General features: G+C 40.2%; 1 pseudogene; it reads left to right on the top strand.

Moving 5' to 3' along the window:
* Positions 1–19,299, top strand: part of LOC119505251 — an 84,133-nt pseudogene that overhangs the window by 38,651 nt on the left and 26,183 nt on the right.

The following is a 19,299-nucleotide window of genomic DNA, read 5'->3' as shown; positions in this document are numbered from 1 at the left end:
AAAAATAACTGTGTTTTCAAAATTTTCTTAGTTTTCTATGTACTTACAATTCTGGTTTTTTCACTGATTATCTATACCAATTTGTTACCTTTTGTTTTCCATGCTATGTTTTATTCTCTGACCCCTGGAGAATTCTAGGGCTTGAGTTTGTCCTTCATGAGTATCTGAGTATCTGTTACCACCTGGAGAAACCAGGCTGACCTGCGTCCTAACATCCCTTATCTTTCAGGGCATGGCCTTCTCGTACTCACGCTCAGCACACACTTGCAGTCAGGGGACCACAGGCAATGATTTGCTTAGTGTGTTGCAGCACTCTTGTTTCACTGGCTGCTGCTTTTCCATTCCAAAGCATGGAGTGGAGTTACTGCTTTCTCATCCCACCAGCCATTTGTCAATATTCTACATCCCCATGGGAGTTACTTGCCTTCTACCAAGTTGTGTACTAATGATTAGTCGTTTCAGCTGTTTAAGCAGCAGAAATCAACTGAGGGGAGAAAATAATAGAGGAATACTGGGATATCATGATTGGTAAAAGGTATAGAAAGCTTGATAAAAAATGATAAAAAAATTATTTAAGAAAAAAGAGACCATAATCACCCAAATTTGGAAAGGAACATAACTGCAGTGGCTCTGGGAAACTCAGAATCACCGTTAGTGGACAAGTCCCCTAATGTACTGTCTTAATGTGTCATAGGCCCGGTAGCACCCAGGCTCTTAATCTTTCCATTCCAATTTTTGAAATCCCTGGACAGAACATTGAATTGACCTGGCTGGTGCCTGGTGGCCTGTGACTGGGCATAGGCCACCCCAGGGGCCATACCCCAGAGAAGGGGAGTTCTAAGCAGGGCAATCACCATATATGTAGCATAAACTATGTATTGATTCACATCTACAGGCTTCAATTTGCCTGTCTTTCAAAAGTGAGATAATAGACCTGAAAACTCTGTGTAGAGTGAAAACAGGATGCAGCAACTGGAAGCCCAGGTTCTTGAGTGTGATGTGTCCAGGGTGTATCTAGCCCCTGACTCAGCCTGCTTCCTCCCTTCTCCTCCTCCTTATTCTTCGGTTGAGCCACAGGTAACTTCTCCAAGTACCTCTAACCTATCGAGCCATTGTATATGTTGTGCCTTTGCATCTTCCTCACTCCTAGTCCTGCTGGTGAATGCTCTTTAACCTTAAGAAGTCTTCCTAGGCACCTACGCTAAATTACTGCTTTTCTTCTATCTAGGACTCTACTGCAAAACACAGTTTTGGTGTCTGTAGAGTCAGTAAAGGTAAGGCATGATGGCCTTTTCACCTGCATCCCAATGTGGCCCTCTACTGACCAAGTAATTTATTTAGGCACAAATAAATGTGTGTTGGTTGAATGAATGAAAGTAGTATATGTGTATGAAATAAAAGGATCCAGATGTTAGTTGTTATATTAATTTTATTGTTGTGCAGGGCACTGAGATCTGGTCAAGCCCCCTGCAGCCTGCTCCTCTGGTGAATCTGGTGACCTACCCTGAGTGGCAGCTAGTTGTCACTGTGGATGAGCGGGGATTGATCGAAGTATGGAAAGCAGAGGATGAGCAAGAAGGGGCTTCCTTTTCCCTACCAAGGTACTCGTCTGCCCTGGAGGCCTGCAACCGTCCAGATGGGCCCTTCCTGCTGGTAAGTGGCACTTGGCTCTTGGAAGCCCCCGCCAGTCCCAGACGTCTCCTGGACCATCACCACTGTGAGGGATGGAGCCTTTGGCCAGGGCCTCTGCACAGCTGACAGAGTGACCATGCCATTCCCCTACGCAGAATTCTTCCCTGGTCTCTCCTTGCCTCCATGCAGAATGCAGATGCTTCGCCCTGGCATCCAAGCACCATCGTGGCAGTCTCATCTCCAGCGGCCCTTCTATTTCCTTCCCAGTAAGATCCAGCTCTCTGGACTACCCTGTGTTTTTGTTCACCTGCTCATGCTTTCCTGTCTCCTGGCCTTTGCTCATATTCTCTCTTCTACCTACAATTTCCTTTCATGACTGCATTCCTACTTTTTTTTTTTAAACCCATTTTTGAAATCCTTGCAAAGGCCCAACTCAAGAAAAACTGAGGCATATTTTATAAAATGTAAGCATTTTCCCAATTTAGTGAAGCCTTTCAGTTTCCAGGACATTTAATTTAGAGATGATTATCAGGCACTAGAGAGTGTTTGACCAAGGAGAGATGCAATGAAAGTAGGGGTTTAAGATGATAAATGTAGGAAGTGACTCCCAACCAGAAATAGTATCATCTACCTGTGGGGGAAGGAGGCATTTGAAATGCGTGGACAAATTGGTACTCCCAAACACCAATCTTTGTAGACACGAAGGAATAATTTCACATTTAAACAAAACTAACTCTATAAAAGAGAGGAGCTAAGCTCAGCAAACACAAAAAAGTAACACCTAATGAAGGAGATTGGAATAAGTATAATTAATATGTCCAGGGAAATTTGAGAATGTATTGTATAGATGAAGAAGAAACAGCTATGCTTCTCTTCTGGGAATGGCAGACCACGTAAATCACACTATTTGTCTATGAAGGACAATTAGAAAAGTTAGAAGATGTGTACCTATTTAAATCTACTTGATAACATAGAGAGCTAAAAAGAGATTGAACAATTTCTGGGCCAAGATTCAGAGATGGCAGAAATCAGAGCAATGAGCCCACCATTTGGGGACTTTTTTTTTTTTTTTTTTGCCCTGGAGACATTTACTCCAAGGCCGCTAAGAGGCTGAACAGACCTTTGACAGCCTAGGGGACGAAAGTGAGAATGCAGAACCACCAAGGATGGGAGCCCAGTAAATCCTCATGCATTGGGTGGGATTACCAAGTGTTGGAACTGAAGAATAAGGGTAAACTGAAATTATAACAGTCTTTGCACAGACTACAGCTTAGCACCCCCAGGCACCTGGTGGAATCAAATGAAAAATCCTTTCTGGAGAAAGAGAATATCACCTTAGGTCTCACATTGTTTGTATTTTTCAAATATAGCATTCAGCACACACTCAAAGATAATTAAATGTATGAGGAGACAAGACACTGCAAGAACTGGCAAGAACTGAGATAAGAACTGGCAAGATAAACAGCAGACAATATAAAGAGACCCATGGGGGATTCAGATATTGCAGTTATTAAACAAAGACATTAAAACCCCTATGGTTACTGTGTTCAGAGAGTAAATTTCAGCAGAGAACTTGAACATAAAGAATGACATAACAGATTTGGAAAAGAACCAAATAGAAATTCTAGAGTAGAGAAGCTTAGTAACAAAGATTAGGAACTCAGTGAGTGGATTTAATAGCCTGCTGGATAATTGAATCACACAGTGTTGGGGACAGATCAAGAAGACCCTGTGGGCCACTGACAATGTTCTACTTCTTGACTTGGGTGGCAACTGTCTAGAATGAACGACATATATACCAAGAGGGTAAATGCAGAAGAGAGGGTAAGACACATAGTTCTCCTCAGGGAGCTACCCAGGTAGCCAATGGGTGCTGGAGAGCTGTGTCCTACCATCTCATTGCATCTGGCAAGGGACTGAGGACAAAGAGCAGCTGCTTCCTCCTGCAAAGGGAATTCCCCAGATGGCCCAGGTCTGGCTTTATTAAACCCAATGATGTCCTTTTTATTTTAGCAAGGAGGCTTCTGTGGCTGTGCCTTGCCTGCAGGGTGCTGCAGGCACAATGCACAGCTGGAAACCAGCAGGGCCCAATATGCAGCCTGCAGTTGTCACTTTAATGGCTGGAGCATAGTGCCAAAAAGCAGTTTGTTACACCAAAAGCCCCTGGGCCACTTATGGCCATCGTGAGTGGTCCAGCGACTCTAGGAGGCCTGGGGGGAGATTGTCAAGGCCTCTGAGGTGGAGTCGTCTCTGGGAGTGTGTTGCAATTTGGACAATTTCTAGAGCCTCTGGTTGTAAAGGGCCCCATGAAAAGTGGGCTGACTTATGAGTAACAGCATAAATAGACTTAAGTAATATTTGTGAATGATGAAAGAGTTGCCTGTAGAACACAAAAAGACCTAAAAACTGTTGAACTTCTTTTTTTTTTGTCATATGAATTTGTCCTTTTTTATTTCTACAGAGCCATATACCCCCCAACCCCTGAACAAGGAGGAGAAGAAGAAAGGCAGGGGAAACACAGCAGTCTGCAGGGTCTCCCAGCTCTGGGGGATTGCCACGGACAGCCAGTCTCCCAGATGGCTCCTGGCAGCCCATTAAAGCTGCAGTTGTTTAGTTCGTTAGAGGCAGTGTTTCTGAAGGCCACGGAGATGTCAGGTCTCCTCCTTACTAAATACTGAGAGAGCCTGCCTCTGCAGTCTGCACGACCCCGTCCTCCTAGCCCAGCACACTGCATGTGCAAAACAGCTGGTGTAGTCCAGGTCCTGCTCAGAGCCGTGTGTGCCCAGCACCTTGTCAACCTCCCACAGCATCATCTCTTTGGGCTCCAAGGAGCCTATAGTCTTCATCCTCCATAGAAAGTTTAGTGAGTGTGGCTTGGCCTCCTGAGGATTCAGCATTTCCATTTGTTCTTTTCTTTTGGGTTCCTTCAGCTTCCTTTGGCAAACTTACAGATGGTTGTTTGGTGATGGATCAGAAACTTTATAGGTCTCTTCCAGGAAAATAGACTTGAGCTTCTTTTAATATTGTGGATGCTGAGAGAGTCAGTAGTTGTTTCTTGACAGTGTTGGGGATGGAGTGGCCCTCTACTGACCAAGTAATGCCAAATATTTTATTGCGGTGACAGGGCCTTGTGCTTGGTGAGGGGAATGCATAAAATGCATTTCCTCAGAGGAGGATGTCATTTATGTAATGCCACTCCTGGGTTCTGGGAGGAAATCAGATGTGGTTCAGATCTTACCTGCAAAGCCTCTGAAATACCCCATGGACAGCATGTAGCCTGTTGAAGGTGAACTGTGACCCTTCAAAGGTGGAGGCACATGGCGGCTGAGAGGCTATTGAAATAACCACTGACTAGAACATACTAGCCAAGTCCATGATAGCAAAATATTTCCAGTTATTGATTGGATGGAATCACTAATTTCAGTAATAAAGGGTAGGAGGGCTTTAATGGGTGGGACCCTCGCATTAAGGCTTCATTCATTCTTTCCAGGTTGAGAATAGGCCAGATTGGGCTTTTAAATGGAGAAACAGTGAGAGTAATCACCCCATTCTAAATAGGTCTTGTAGAAAGGATTTCAATCCTTGAAGACCTTGCTGTTGCTAGACAAAATGGGCTCGCTGCCCAATGTGCATAGGAATCAATTCTGGGTTTCAGAGAGAGAAAGAGGTTTATTACATGGCTGCCTGTAAGGAGACTAGCAAAGCAAGCTCATATCTGTCTCCCTGATTCCAGGGAACTTATGGCTTTTATAGGATTTAAACAAAGACAGGTGGAGGTGAGATTGGCAGTAATTAATTAGTTATGATCAATTGGAAGTGTGTGAGCATGGGCCCAAGAAACTCCTGAAGACTGACAAAGGTCAGTTAGGGTAAGCATTAGGTTACAGTTTACATAAGATAACAAGCAAAGGAACTGAGGAACTGAGGTTACAGGTTACAGCAGTGTTATGAAACAGAAGATAACAAATGGGCTCAGTTAACATAATGGCAAGTAAAGGCAAGAAGATGAACAAAGGGGCTAGAATATCTGACAAAAGCCGGCTGCCCAAACGTATAGCTACCACTTATAACAATGTTGTAGATAGTTCACTTTAACACAGGATAATAAGTAAAGAAATGGAAATAAACTAAACAAACAGGCTGTGAGGAGCTCTAAGTAAGAGACAAGCATTTAGTTATAGCAATGTTATAAATCCCTCTGTTAACATAAATTACAATAAGTAAATCCTCTGTACTCAGCTTTTACAGTATCTCCATAGACTGGTTTTCTTACCCACAGATTCACTGTTTTAATTTATATAATGCAATATAAATGAAATTTTAATTAGAAAGGGGGTAGGCAGGAAGGTCTATGGGGTCCTGTTTTATCAAGCTGATTGCATGTGCCAAAAACTTAATTTAATTTTAATTTATCACTCATTGGGTCAGAGCTTTCATGGCCATTAAGGGGCATTTGGGGGCATCATTTATACAATTGTAATAGTTCCAATGGTTAAGGTGAGACGTACCTTTTTGTCTTCCATTTTACGTTCCGTAACTCCCCTGAGAGTATATGGACTATCTTGTTTAAATTTGGGGGGGATCCTTAGATGTGACAGTTATTTGAGCCCCAGTTTTGATTAAGGCCATGAGGAATTGCCAATTGCCACATCCCAGCAGATGTGTTCTAAGTTAATTTAGAGCCTGAGTTGTAGAGGCACAAAAGTCAATTAATATGTTTGTTAGCCTTTTTTGTATAAATTATTTAGTAATCTTTGACTTCCTATTGGGTCAAATTGCAGACCTCTATTTCTAGTTTTCTTTCCTCTCCTCAAACCTAACCAAATTTATGTATTTATTTATTTGGTGGTTACTGGATATACTCAGGGAGGGAGGTCCTTTCTATCTTGCTCATATTTACAAGTTTCTTCCCTTTGGCAGGCCAAAACAGTATCATCAAGCTTAGGGCTCTTCCATGGCAATTGTTACCTTATTGATTTGGGGGCCTTAGCTGGGAGCAGAGTAATCCCTAAGCCCATGGCTCTCAAGTAAACCCAGAGTCTTTGTTGGTCCATTTTATAGTTGTGCAAGAGGATGATGGTGTTCATTGGCCCTTTAAGAAGGGGCAGATGGGGATTAGAGGGGTGGGTAAAACAATCACGGTGCTGTGCCTTGGGCTACCATGGGTGTTTTTCCTGATAACTCTGAGGATCAGAATCCTTGTTGCTATGGAGACACTGGGCAGCAGCAGCCACTAAGGCGTTTTGTAGGGTCCTAGAGAGCCACCTGCTGTTGAGTGTAGGCCTGAGTACACCACATGGAGACTGCTTGCCCCTCATGCCAGCAACCTCTGGATAGACTCCTGAGGGCTCTGTAGAAAGGGGGCCAAAGCCGTGTCGAGACACACAACCATGACCCTATGATAAGAGTTGTTCCCGGAGTCTAGCATCAGCCATAGCTTATGCAGGAATTGAGACCCATGGTTCAATTTGAGGCACACAGATAGGTCAGGCCAAGACACACAACTCAAAGCTACTCTAAAGAAGGTCCCAATCCCATGCTTCCATCCCTAAATGCCAATTATTGAAGCTTAGCTCTGTGAAATCTGTAACAGTGGTTTGAAAGGAGTTGGCAAATGCAGGATGAAGCGTCACAGTGCCAAGTGAAGGCTCAGCAGCAGGCAGCAGAGCCAGTTCGCAAGCCAGGAGAAATGGTAGTGTTGATCACCTGGACAGCCTGCTGGCTGCACCAATTTTGTCATTGCCCAGAAAGGGGTGGAGAGGTGGGAATGAGCACCATCCCCACCTCAGCACTGTAAATTTGGCTCAGATTTCGAGACTGATGACTCTGCAAATGCATCAATAGGGAATGAAAAGGTTTATTACTTACATAATGAACCTTTGTCGGCAGGAGCAGGACAGACTCCGAAACAGGTTCAAAAATGGCTTGAGAGAGCAGGGAGGGGTGACTGGCCTTGGCTTTTATCTTGGTTAGAAGATGGGGCCAGGGTGAAGGTTCTATGTGGTCAGGATTTGTGTTGTTTGAACTTCCTGCCAGCACCAAAGGAGAGAGCATGTGGGCTTTCTTATCAGCTTGCCCAAATATGGGGCAGCAGGGTGGGGCTTGAATGCTGTCAGTGATTATCAAAAATGGAGCCAGACCCTTTATTACAAAATGGTAAAACAAGAAAATAATAATAAATTCAAAATAAGTCCAAAAAGGTAGGAAAAGGAACATAAAACAGGATAGAAATCCTATACTAAGAAGGCAGATATAATCCTCATTATCAGTACTTACATTAAATATGAATGGTTTAAATATCCTACTGAAAAAACAAAGATTTTAAACTAGAATTTTTGAGAAGACAGCATAAGAGGCATATCTAAAACATAATACTTAAGGAAGGTTAAAATTAAAAAGATGGAAAATGATATGCAGTAGAGATAGTAACCAAAAGAAAGCTGATACAGCTACTGATATTAGACAAAGAAAAGTTTAAGTGAAAAATCATTACTAGGTATGATAGGTCATTTCATAATAATAATTAGATCAAACAACAAGAAAGATAAAGCAAGAATAATTCTGTGTGTACCTCGGAATATGGCCTAAAATACAGAACTACAAGGATAAATGATCAAATCTGTAATCCTTTTGAGAAATTTATGTTATATGGCTAAAAGAGAGATGATCTGAGTGAACCTAGTCTAGTCACATGAGCCCGTGATAACACAGAGAGTTTTCTTGCTGGTTGCAGAAAAATAAGTCAGATTTGGAGCCTGAGAAGTATTCAGTGTGAAGGGGATTCCACTGCTGGCTGCAGTGTTGTGAGAGGGCTGTGAGAAGGTACATAGTGAAAAACTGAAAACAGACTCTGGAGAGTGTTCCCCACTCAATAGCTAGAAAGAAAACCTCAGTTCTACAACACAAGGGGCTGATTTCTGTCCATAACCTGAATGAGCTTGGATGCAGATTGTTATCCAGAGCTCAGATAAGAGCCCAGCACAGCTGACACCTTGACTTCAGTTTCATGTGATCTCTTCTTTGACCCATGGATTATTTAGAAGTTCTACATTTAGGTCTGTGGCTCATTTCAAATTCAGTTTTATGTATAGTGCAAGGTAGAGACCCAAGGTTTATTTATTTTCTTCCAAATGGACATCCAGAATTTGTAGGAAGGACTGTCCTTTTAATTGAAATGATCATATGTGTCTATGTCTGTTTCCATTGATCTGTATGTCTATGACGAGTGCCTCATTTATTGCAGATTTATAGTAAGTTATAACCTCTGACATTTTCTTTTATCAAAAATATATGCATTTGCACAATAATTTTCAAATCAGCTTGTCAGTTTCTACAAAACTGGTTACTGGGATTTTGATCACATTGAATCCATAGTTTTGACGAGGGAGAACTGACATATTAATATTTAGTCTTCTAAGCCATGAACATAGAATATATTTCTCAATTTATATGAGTCTTTATTTCTCTCAGCAACGTTTTGTAGTTTTAAGTAAAGAGATTGCACATATTGTGTTAGAATTATCCGTAAGTGTTTTTGTGCTAATATGAATGCTACTGTTTTTTAGATTTAATTTTATAATATTCATTGTTAGTTTATATCATATATGGAAATACATAAATCATCGTAAATATAGAACTGTATGTTTTTATATTTAATATATAAAGAACTTACTCTATGTACTATACATAGCATATATAGAAATCATTTCTATATAAATGTACATAGAAATACAATTGATTTTTGCATATTTGTCATGTATCCAGCAACCATGCTAAATTCGCTTGTTAATTCTGGAAGCTCTTTTTGTAGATTAGGAGAACATTTTTATAAATATGTAAAGATTTCCTAGGACACAAAAAGCACTAATAGTATAAGACAAAAATTGATAAATGGGATTTCATCAAGTTAAAAATATTTGCTCCTCAAAAGTCATCATTAAAAATTTTAAGCCTCAGGCTGGAAGAAAAATATTTGAAATATGTAAATGTGGCAAAGGACTCGTGTCCAGAATATATAAAGAATTCATCACTCAGTGAAAAGGAGACAACCCAATTTTTAAAATAAGCAAAGATGTGAACACTTCACAAAAGAAAATATACAATTGGCCGATAGAATATGTAAAGACAGTCAACATCATTAGGTGTCAGTGAAATGCAAATTGAAATCAGTGAGAAGTATCTAGCAACATACCAACCAGAATAGCTAAAATTAAAAATGTGTTTGTAACATTTTGGAGAATAGTTTGACAGTTTCTAAAAATATGAACATATACTTACCATATGATACAGCAGTTCCTCTTTTAGGTACTTACCCACAGATATGAAGCCATATTTCCACAAAAAGACTTATAAATGAATGTTTATAGGAATGTTATTAGTGATAGCCCAAACCAGAAGCAACCCAGTATGTTTATCAATCGGTGACTGGATTAAAAAACTTGATACTTTCACCCAATGGGATACTACTCAGCAAGGAAAAGGAACAAACTATGGATACATGCAACAACATGGACTGATCTTAGAAACATCAGGCTGAGCAAAAGAAGCCATACGAAAGAGTACATACATACTGTATGGTGCTGTTTATGTGAAATTCTGGTACAGGCAAAACTAATCCATAGTATTTGAAAGCAGATCAAATACTATAGATTAGTGGTGTCTCTATATGGAGATGGATCGACTACAAAGGGACAAGAAGGAACTTTTGGGGATCATGGAATTGTTCTAAAAGTGGATGATGGTTTTATATCTAGTAAGACTAGTCTTTCCTCTCTCATTAGACTTCTTTTTCAAGGCTTTCCCAGGTACTCTCACATGTTTTGTTTTTCCATATAGACTTTAAAATCAGTTTACCTCCAAGAAAAAATAAGGTATTTTCATTGAGATCATGTTCATCTTTATCATTAACATGGAGATAATTGATGTCTTTATGATATTGAGTCAATCTGTCCAAGAATAAATGATGTATTTCCATCAGTTCAAGTTTACTTTTATGTTTTTCAAAAGGGTTTTAAAGTTTTCCTCACATACATTTTGCATATTTCTTGTTAAATTTATTCCAAAGTATTTTATATTTTGATGTTATTATAAATGTATTTTTGTCCCATTATATTTTCTAACTGGATATTGTTTGTATAAATGAAGGCTATTAATGTTAATTTTATATCCTGTGATGCTATTGAGTTATTTTATTGTTTGCACTTATTTTTGTCATTGATGAGCTTGGGCTTTTCAGGTATCCATAGATTATCATCCATAGGTTGAGGTAATTTAATTTATTTTTTCCAAGTTAGGCATCCAGTTGTTTTCTTTTCTCCGATTTCAAGGCTAATAACCTTCAATACTACTCTTTTATTAATCAATCTGAAAATCTTTTTAAATAATATAGATTGATATAACTTGTGTGCTTGGTCTCCACCTCACATTTTATGTTATTTTACATTTACTGTGTAATGTGGCATATTTACTGGGTTCCTTTCTCTTTGCCTATTTTCTTCTCTTTTCCATGTGTGTTTTGGGAGGGGGAGAGTGGTGATAACTTTGGTTATTTAAGAAGGCTTGTATTTTCCTTGTAGTGGTTACCTTTATCTTAATACTTTTTATAGTGCCCTTAATCTCCTTTTTCCTTATTTAGCCTTGTACTATGTTACTCATTGGCTTAAATGCTAATATCATCCTCCTGTGACAATCAATGAACTTATTCTATTTTAATCCCTCTCCCTTGTCTTCTCATTTTTTTTTTGCATGTTATGTCTACTTTTTTGAGAACATAGAACATTTTCATACTGTTCTTCTTTTGTCTTTACCTTTTTTTTAAAAAAAACTCTTTGATCTATAGTTTAATATATTTAAAACTCATACCAGTTTTTTGGGTAAAGATTTCCCTCTCATCTGTTGGTTTGATAACATTCATCCTCTCCTGGATTCCTGAGGAAGAACTCATAAATACAGTTCCTGCATGCTTAACACTGTTTTTCTATAACTTGTGTACTTGGAGGACAGCCTGGCTGAGCATGAAATCCTTGGTTCACACTTGCCTTAAATTTAGTGAAAATATTATTTCACTTTGTGTGTTTCCATTGAAAAGTCTAGTGCCAACTTGATTTACTTTCCTTGTTAGACTCTTGTACTTTTTAATTGTGGGCCTAAAGGATTTTTAAAAATATTTACCATCTGGTTGTTTCATTATGATATTTCTGAGGTAACCATCCTGGGTCAATTTTTCCAGGTACATGGTGAACCCTTTCCATAAGTAGATTCAGGTCCTCTGTTAGTTATAGACCATTTTATTGTAGTATAATTTTAAACATCTCTCATGAAGAAATACTGGCACTTGTGTGCAAAGGTTATGTGTAGGAGAGTTCATTGAGGCACTTGTTTATAATCACAAGATTTGAAAACAACCTAAATATCCATTGATATGAGAGGAAGTAAAAAGTCATGGAAAAATTTCCACTGACGTAGAAATCTTAGCTTTCTAAAGACTATTTTACATTTAAAATATAAAAGGCAGATTGCAGATCAATACTATCATATGAGCTGGTAAATGTCCCTATATGCCAATGTATAGAAAGGGTACTGGAAAGCGGAGAAGAGAGTAGAGTATTTGTCCTGAATACTTACATCTTGTTTCAATGTGTTCATTTGTGCCTGTGTATTTGAAAATATATTAAAAAATTTTAAAACATAACTTAAAAAATAACTGATGTGTAAAGGAGGCAATTAAGCAATTATCTCCATCCAGATGTGAGGAAACAGATTCTTCTAGAAGGTGCTGCTTGCTCTGGTATCTCTCACGCTGTGTTTTTTTGTTTATTGGTCTGTTTTCCATTTCAGGCAGCCTGCACTGAAGGGGACCTCTACACGCTGTCATTGCCTCAGTTACAGTTGACCTCCAGAGTGACAGCCTTTAGCCACTACCATCTGAACCTTCTCTGTTCTCCTGACAAAGAGTGGGTATTCGTATTCACAGAGAATTCAGATCTAGATCCAAAGGTCAGTGCTGTGCTGCATCAGTTTCCCCAGTGTGTTTGGCTTTGTATGAGGAAGACAGAGGGTTCTGTAACCACGAGGTCACTGGATGCATCTAGAGAGTTGCTGCTTTCCCAGGACCAAGCACCACAGCCAGGCATAGAGCAGCTTCTGCTTAGAATGTTGTCTCCTTGAAAACACACATTCTTGGTGTCATCAGTGATACCTGTCAAAAGCAGTGGATTCCCTGGGTGATGCACTCAAATGACCAATTCCTGAGACACCAGGGTTTCAAAGAGAGAAAGTTTATTGCTAGATGTGAAGCAGGAGAGCAGGTGGCCTATCAGCCTAAAAATCTGCCTCCCTGAATTACAGTAATTCTGATAGTTTTATAGTATCCAAAGATGGACAGGTTTTAGGATAATACGCACGATGGCTCTAGATGTAATTAGAGATGATCTAATTATTGAACATGCACTGATTGATTACAAGCTTAGTAACAAAATGTATGTAAGAAAATGGCGGCCTTAATATGATGACAGGCGTGATTTTTAGTATTATAATGAGATATAGGTCACTTACAGATTAAAGTCTAAGCTGCGCATGTCAGGTGGGCCCATTTTGGTTAGATCCAGCTTCCTTTATCAAGATAGCTTTGGAATTGGGGTGGGTTAGTTCTGGGCTGACTCAAGACCCTTCATTAATAAACATGAGGGGCTGTCTTTAGTGATCATAAGTTGTAAAACCAGATAAAATGGGTACAAGTGAGGGTAAATCACAAGGTTTTTACAATCACAACATAAAGTCTATACAATCATTATCAGAGATCAAGGCAGATGATTACAGTTCAGAAATTTCAGGTATTTCCTTCTGTCTACTCTACTATACCAGAAAAGTAAAACGAACTATCTTTATAATGATTTACTAATCATAATCATTTGTTAAATCCTAACTTCTCACTTGCAATCAGTATGTATTCAAAGCAGTAATGTCCATTTCCTACGGCTGATGTCGCTCTCCTCGTGGGGTGCCGAGGATGGGACAGACGGTCCCTTTCCCAGAGCCACCAGCCCAGTCGGTGGCAGAGCTGGATCAGCCTTGGTCCTTCTCCCCCAGAGCCTCTACTCTTTCACGAAGGCGGTGTCATCTGTAAGTGGAAAGGGGCCAGCAACCTGGCTAGGGAGGGCAGAGTTCAGCTTTGAACAGGTTTTGAGGCCTCAGGGACAATTAGATGAAAGTCAAGAGACATTGGTGATGCAAGAACAGAGCTTCAACAAGAGAGAAGGAATGAGAGAGGGTCAGGTCATGGAAAAGATACTAACAATATGGAAAAAGCATGTATTCACTGACTATAAAGAAAAATGCAAAGAAAAAAAACACACTTCTTTGCAGAGTGCTTCCTGTGCTGCAGCCATGGTACTGAGTGGCTTGTGTCTCTTTCAATCCTCCCAGCCACCCTGTAAGTCAGGGAGAGTACTGCCAATTTACAGGTGCAGAGACGCTCAGGCATTCATATGAGATCACACACCTCTGAAGTGCCAGAGCCTGAACTGGAAAATTAGACAAAAGAAAAAAGCAGAAAGCAGGAGATGTTCAGGAGAAATGCTCAAGGCTAGTGGAAGAGGGGAAGAAAAGAGAAAGAGCGGTCGCTGAGTAGGAGAGAGTCAGAGCTTAGGGGACCTGGTAGCCAGAGGAGGGGAGTGCCCAGGAAAGAGGGGCCAGGTGCAGGGAGGTCTGGGAGGAGGGCAGCCAGCAGCTGATTCAGGGAGGCCACTAGCACTTTCTGGAAAAACAGTGCCAGGGGCCTAGATGAGTGATTAGCAGCCCGACTCAAGGAAGGAACAAACTAAGGCAGAGGAAGACATTGGAGGCCAAAGCAAAATAGTGACATACAGCTGTTGAGTCAAAGAAAAGCCATTTCTTTGATTCAGCCCATCATACTAACATCACTAGGACTGGTGTACGTACAAAGATGTTTCCAGTGTGGGAAGAAGGTGGCTAGGATTAACCTAGAAAAGCACCTGACTGTTGCATAGCTTGGAAAGGAGGTGTTTACAGAGGTCCCGGGCTGTCCCTGAGGTGGAGGTGCAAGAGGAGGCTGCTTCCTCTGCCCGGCCCGGAGAGAAGCGGTTTCTCAGGCGCCCTTGTATCTGAGAAGGGCCCCATAAGAGGGGTAGTTTCCATTGCACCCCTGTGTCTGAGAAAGGCCCCTCCTTCACTGTTGTGTGACCATCCAGTGGTGTTTTTCCCCAGATGTTTCACATCCACTCGCTGACACATCCGGAGGAGCCTCCTCTCTGGGCCACTATCCCCATCCAGCTGACTTTCAGAGCCTGCTGGGCGTCCGATGAGGCAGCCAGGCTCGTGGTGATGCACAGAAGTGAGACTGGCATGCAGTTGGCTGTCACTGCCTATGACTTAGGGGCTAAGAAAACCAGGGAAAAAGTGAACATTCTGGGTAAGGGTCCAATATTAGGACCAACCTTGCCGTTTTACCACCACTGTCTTATGATGCCTAAAGTGCAGTTTTCTCATGTTTCCTTTATGGCCCTTTTTCTTTCCTTTTGGTTAAATGTAGTGAACCAACAAATGTTGTGTTTGTGATATTTGTGTACTAGATGAGTGATTGAGCGCTGCTACTTGTTGAGCCCCGGGGACAGACAGTAAATTCTGTCCACTCTTACAGTCCCTTCCCTTCTCCTGGTCTTCTTGCTTCCATTCATTCCCAACTCTTTTTCTTTTAATTGGGGTGACCTAAACATAAACATATTTTAAAACGTAAAGTTTCCCATCTCAACCACTCCCAAGCACATACAATTAATTACCTTCACAGTGTTGTGCTACCATCCCCGCCATCCATTACCAACACTTTTCCATCACCCCAACAGAAACTGCATAATTAAACATTAACTCCCCATTCCACTCTCCCCCTAGCACCTGGTAACCTGTACTCTACTTTCTGTCTCTATGAATTTGCATTTTGTAGCTATTTCCTATAAGTGAAATCATGTAGTATCTGTTGTTTTGTGTCTGGCTTATTTCACTCAACATGATGTTGTCAAGGTTCATCCATGTTGTCACGTGTCAGAACTTCATTCCTTTTTATGCCTGAATAATATTCCATTGTGTGTATATGCCACATTTTGTTTTTTCATTCATCTGTTGATGGACACTTAGGTTGCTTCCATCCTTTTGCTATTATGAATAATCCTGTATGAACAGTGGTGTACAAATAACTGTCTGAGACCCTGCTTTCAATTCTTTTGGGTATTTTCCAAGAAGTACCATTGCCAAATCTTATGGTAATTCTATGTTTAAGTGTTTGAGGAACCATCAAAATGTTTTCCAAAGTAGCTACACCATTTTACACTCCCACCAGCAATGTATGAGTGTTCCTTTTTCTCCACATTCTCACCAGCACTCAGCACTTCTATTCGTAGTTTTCTGAGTGATTTTATCAAGAAGGGGTGCTGGGTTTTGTCAAATTCCTTTTATGTGTCAATCGAAATGATCATGCTATTTTTCCTTCATTCTATTAAAATGGCATGTTACATTGATTTTCATATGTTGAACCACCCACTACTTGGTCGTGGTGTGAAATCCTTTAAAGTGTTGTTGGGTTCAGTTTGCCAGTTTTAAAAATCAATTTTATTTACAAACAGCCGGTAGTCCCTATTCCCTGGTAGCCTCTAATCTACTTTCTGCCTCTGTAGATTTGCTATTTCTAGAAATCTCTTATATGTGGCATCCTGTTTGTCCTTAAGTGACTTGCTTATTTCATTGAGTGTGATATTTTCAATGTTCTCCCATCTTGCAGGTTTTCTAGTATTTTCTGGAGGATTTTTGTTCCTATATTCATAAGGGATATTAGTCTGCAATTTTCTTTTCTTGTGATTACCTTTTTCTGTCTTTAGTATTAGGGTGATGCTGGCCTCATAGAATGTGTTGGGAAGTGTTCCTCCTCTTCAAATTTTTTGGAAGAGTTTGAGAAGGATTGGTGTTAAAGTTCTTCTTTGGATGTTTGTTAAAATTTGAGTGAAGCCACCTGGTTCTGGATTTTCTTTTTTTTTTTTTTTTATTGAGAGGTTTTGGACTACTTATTCGATCTATCTTTTGGTCTGTTGAGATCTTCTATTTCTCTTGAGTCAGTTTAGGTAATTTGTGTATTTATAGGAATTTGCCCATTTCATCTAGGTTGGCGGACAATTGTTCATAGTATCCTCTTATAATCCTTTTATTTCTGTAAGGTCAGTAGTAATGTCCTATTTCTATTTCTAATTTTAGTTATTTGCATCCTTTCATCTCTTTCTTCACTACTGTGACAAAGGCACTGTTCTCATCAATGCGTGCATAGAAAGATGAATAAAAGCCACAACTATTTTCTTTCTCAGGTAGCAATTAGTCCAGTAGGAAAATAAGACCTACAGCCCTCTTCACCTTGTCTCTTATCTATTTTCCAAACACCACATCACTCTGTCAGGCCTTCCCTGTGATCCTTAGTATTTTTTTCTTTTGTGTTATGCTCATTTGTTTTCATATCTTTATTGGACCGTACATTTTATTCTGAGTTTCCTGGCAGGTGAGGAGAAAAGGGAGACAGGATGTGTAATATAACCCCTTGTCTGGTATAAGAAAGCACATGAATTCTTCATGAGAAGTTATTTTTTTCCTGATGCTAAACCCGATAAGGAAATTATCAAGTTGACTTTTTTTTTTTTAATAAGACATGCTATATAGTCTAAAAGACAGTATCTTCAATAGTAGTGTTTTAGTAAATGTCATATATTCCTTCTGGCCATTTCTTTTATCACCTTGTCATAGACAGGAAAGGGTAGAAGGAAGGGAACTCCATTTGCTGAATGGTACTACATGCCAGATATTGTGCTATCACTTCTTCACATCCACATGCCTCATTTCATTTATTCTTTAACAAATCCCTGGAGTGTTAGGCAGTATAATCATTATTTTAAGGTTGATAAATTAGGGTAGCAAATGCATGGATCAGGAGTCGGATGCAGGTTTTACTCCAAAGCTGTTGTTCTTTTCAATGAGCGACACCATCTTAAGTGAGATGTGTCTATACCAGATGCTCTGCTGCTAATAAGAGATGCTCCTCTGTCTGTTTTTATTTCAAAAAAGTGCAACAGATCGCAAGTTTTGTCTTGCAAGGCACCGTGAGTCCTCCTTACCTGATGAAAAGCCAGGGTTCTCAAGTGGTCCTTGTGGTCTCCGGGTTAGAGCTGCTGCTCTTCAGCATACACGGCCTCCGGCTGGCCGCCTTTCAGGACCACCAGAGGCCCATCACATCCTTGTGGGTGATGAGTAGGATGCCTGCCTCCCACACAGCCTCTCTGCCTGCCGGGGACCCTCACCCAAACCTTCACTTGTCTTTCTCATTTTAAGGACTCGAGCCAAGTCATCACCTCCTCTTTTGACTCCTCTCTGTGAGTGTCCAAGTGGAATAGGGAAATGAATTTCCAGTCCTCAAGAGCTGCTCTCGCTTGCTTGGGGAATCCCACAGATGGACCAGGTAATTGCTTTTGATTCTTCTCTTTTACTTGGCCTGTAAAACAGTTGCCCTGACCTACCAAATGGTATTTAAAATTTTTTTTTTATTAGAGAAGTTGTGGGTTTACAGAATAGTCATGCATAAAATATAGGATTCCCATGCACCAACCCACCACCAACACCTTGCATTGGTGGGGAAAGTTTGTTACTGTTGATGACAGTGCTTTTTTGTAATTGTACTGATTTTTTTTTTTAACAGTAGTTACCTTTGTTACAATTGATGAAAAATTATTAAAATAGTACTATTAAACTGTCATCCATAGTTTACCTTAGGTGTATTTTTTCTCCCATATACCAACCTATTATTAACACTTTTTATGAGTGTCATACATTTGTTATAATTTATGAAAGAACATTCTTATTCTTGTACTGTTAACTGTAGTCCATCATCTACACTAGGGTTTACTGTGTTATACAGTCCTATTTTTTATCTTTTAATTTTTATTCTAGTAACATATACTGTTTGCTAATGCTGCCATTTTGCAAAACACCAGAAATGGATCGGCTTTTATAAAAGGAGTTTGTTTGGTTATAGAGTTACAATCTTAAGGCCATAAAGTGTCCACGGTGAGGCATCAACAAATGCCAATGTCGGAGGATGGCCAATGGCGTCCGAAAACCTCTGTTAGCTGGAAGGCACATGGCTGGTGCCTGCTTGCTCCCAGGTTGCATTCCAAAATTGCATTCTCCAAAATACCAGTTTTCAATGGCCATCTTCAAAATGTCTATCTCAGCTGCAGCTCTGAGGTCCCTCTGTTTGTGAGCCCCTTTATAAGACTCTGGTGAACTTATGAAGGCCCATGCTGAATGGGCGGTGCCACACCTCCATGGAAATTATCTAATCAGAGTTATCACCTATAGTTGGGTGGGTCACATCTCCATGGAAATTGCTTAATCCAGTGATTCCAACTTAATCAACACTAATATGTCTGCCCCGACAAGATTGCATCAGAGAACATGGCTTTTTCTGGGGGCATAATATAGCCAAATCGGCACATACCTAATGTTTACCCCTTTAACCATATTCATCTATTTAATTCAGTGCTGTTAATTACATTCACAATAATGTACTGCCATCACCACCATCCACTTGCAAACCTTTACAGTCAACCTAAACAGAAATTCTGT

Source organism: Choloepus didactylus, chromosome 10 (genome assembly GCF_015220235.1).
Source record: "Choloepus didactylus isolate mChoDid1 chromosome 10, mChoDid1.pri, whole genome shotgun sequence".
NCBI classification, from domain to species: Eukaryota; Metazoa; Chordata; class Mammalia; order Pilosa; family Megalonychidae; genus Choloepus; species Choloepus didactylus.
The sequence above is the reverse complement of the archived record's forward strand: the minus strand, read 5'-3'. Positions and strand labels throughout refer to the sequence as shown.